Source organism: Austrofundulus limnaeus, unplaced genomic scaffold (assembly GCF_001266775.1).
Source record: "Austrofundulus limnaeus strain Quisiro unplaced genomic scaffold, Austrofundulus_limnaeus-1.0 Scaffold109, whole genome shotgun sequence".
Classification (NCBI taxonomy): domain Eukaryota; kingdom Metazoa; phylum Chordata; class Actinopteri; order Cyprinodontiformes; family Rivulidae; genus Austrofundulus; species Austrofundulus limnaeus.
The window spans coordinates 725,537-727,960 of NW_013952511.1; the positions used below are offsets into that span (position 1 = coordinate 725,537).

The 2,424-nt window shown below is 41.4% G+C and overlaps 2 protein-coding genes across 2 annotated transcripts in view; one reads left to right on the top strand and one right to left on the bottom strand.

The window, feature by feature from the left end:
• The window catches only part of fchsd2 (FCH and double SH3 domains 2), a gene marked incomplete at its 3' end in the record, with an annotated part of 54,297 nt that overhangs the window by 49,947 nt on the left and 1,926 nt on the right, over window positions 1–2,424 (bottom strand). The window lies entirely within an intron of this gene.
• The window catches only part of p2ry2.1 (purinergic receptor P2Y2, tandem duplicate 1), a 10,486-nt gene continuing 9,166 nt past the window's right edge, over window positions 1,105–2,424 (top strand). Inside the window, exon 1 of the mRNA XM_014014035.1 lies at window positions 1,105–1,223. The gene's annotated coding sequence lies outside the window, so the exon portion shown is untranslated. The remainder of the gene's footprint in view (window positions 1,224–2,424) is intronic.

The following is a 2,424-nucleotide window of genomic DNA, read 5'->3' on the forward strand; positions in this document are numbered from 1 at the left end:
TTATGGATCACTTGGGTTGTTACCGACATCTGGTGAAAATTTCATGTCATTAGCACCTCTAGTAATATATTTATTGAGAAAAATGGTGACGTGTTCAATACTTATTTTACTCGCTATAGCTAAAATCTAACGATGGTTATATAATAGCAGCTGCATTCTGGCGCAATAAGCTGTATGTTTTATATTCAATTAACGTATGATCCGATTAGTCGTCTAATCGAAAAAAAATATTCTGTGATTAGTCGACTATAAAAATAATCCTTTGTGGCAGCCCTAATAAACAGCCATAATATCCACAACATCTTCTCTCCTCTATCCACTTACTCCAACTGCCTCTACAGTCGTCTCTAACTGCATCCCCTCTTTGACCTTCCTCTTTGACGTTTCTCTGGCATCTGCATCTCTAACATCCTTCTACCAAAATACCCACTGCCCCTCCTCTGCACAWGTCCAAACCATCTCAGTCTGGCCTCTAGCTTTATCTAACATCCACATCTACAATCTAATTTATTGTTATTAAGCCCACTGACTAACTGATGGTGTATCAACTTCCTAAAGGTGTAGTGGACTATTTTTAATAGCTACTTTTTGCAACCTCAAATAAAAAGGTAGAGGGGTATGCATAACACTAGATGTGATTTGGCCTATATGAATGTTTTATCCCGCACACACCATAGAGGTTTTGGCAATTAAACAAGATTCGTTCAAATTGTAATGTGCTAAAACTGACTAAATCAACCTGTAATGCACACACAAGCGCTGAGGCAACCACAAACACACACCTGCAACAAACACACTCACTGAGGGTCACTGTGCGTTATCGAGTAACTTCCATCATCTATTCACCAGAGAAACAGTGGGCACATTCAGGACTGTTCTAGGCAAAACTAAACACAACATGCCAAGCAGTGCACCGTTTGGCACACACATACACACAAATACTGACACACACAGAACCAGCGGTTCCCTTCTTTCTGGTGTGCTGTGCCTCTGAAGATAAGGAGGGAGGGGTTCATTACATTATCAGGGCAAAAGCACTTGAGTTCACCTTCCATCACTCACACAGGCGAGTACAGAGGCAGAGGCAGAGGCAGAGGCGGGATGAGGGACGGGCAAAGGCTGGACAGAGATGAGGATGTTAAATGAGAGCAGCTGGACAGGAGAAGACAGAGAAGGTGGATAAATAGAGCGAGAACTGAAAAGAAAAGAAAACATCAGGTTAGGTAAGGGAAAAGAGAAAGAAAAGCAACGGAGCTGGAACAGAAATGTTGATGAAAAAATAAAAGGGACAAAAAGTGTGAAAGTGGCAGCTTTTGTTAGAGCTTTGATTGACAGCTGAGTCGAAATGACATTTATGACTGACCGCCTCCCCCAAGTTATTCTCTATTTGTATTTATCCTAAAGTCAAATCTATTCAACGTAACCATATTTTGGTTTGGCACATAAATCTGTGACAAACGCTCATTAGAAGGTATCGCCTAAATGAAAGTCAGCTTTGAAACACACCTTAAAGAAAGCATGTGGGCGAACAAAATGAAATTATAAGATTTATGTTAGTTTTTCTGAGGGCCAAGTTGAAAGAACTGTAGCTGCTGACATGTTGTGTCATATACACAAAATATGAATTTCAAATGAATTCATCTCAAGATAAACAATGAAACTGACCAGAGCGACAAATGTTCACAAACCTATTCATTCCCTATAATCTACATCCTGTTTTGAACAGTTGAAAATGAATGGCTCTTTATTGTAAAAGTGGTTAAACAATTGCTGAACACTAAACCCACCGGAAGGAAACAACATAAAACATTTCTAATCTGTACAACATATTTGCAACATGAAGCCACAAACAAAAGCTGGACCGCATGAGTTTCCATCCAAAAGTCTCAAGGTTTTTTTTTTTACGAGTCAAACTAGAAACAGCGATCTTTAAATCAAGCCACATCAAGCTCGTACGAGACTCGAGCCCAGTTTGTAAGCAGATGGGCTGAGACCCAGACAAAACACTTAAGGGGGCTGTATGTGTCGCACTGGGAGAGAGAAATTACTTGTATCTAACAGCCAAATACTGATACACCCTGACTGTGCTGCTGTAGGCCGAGCGTGCCGGCTGTGCCAGCCACGGCAGAAAGGAAGACTCAGTAAAATTCGGTTTCATTCTTGGGAGTTAGCTTAACCTCACTTTGAGTGAAAGACGGGGACAGCAACGATGCACACAGAGAAGAGTCGTCTTTGCAGCTTTTACTATTAACTGACCTCCTTAAGAGAGAGAGAAAGTGTGTGTGTGTGTGTGTGTGTGTGTGTGTGTGTGTGTGTTTTAAAGACGTGATCTGGCATGCAGGGACCTGGCACATAAATGGCACAAGGGGGAGGATATCTGATAATTAAAAGACAACCGTGCAGACGTTCACAGTGGGGGGGGGG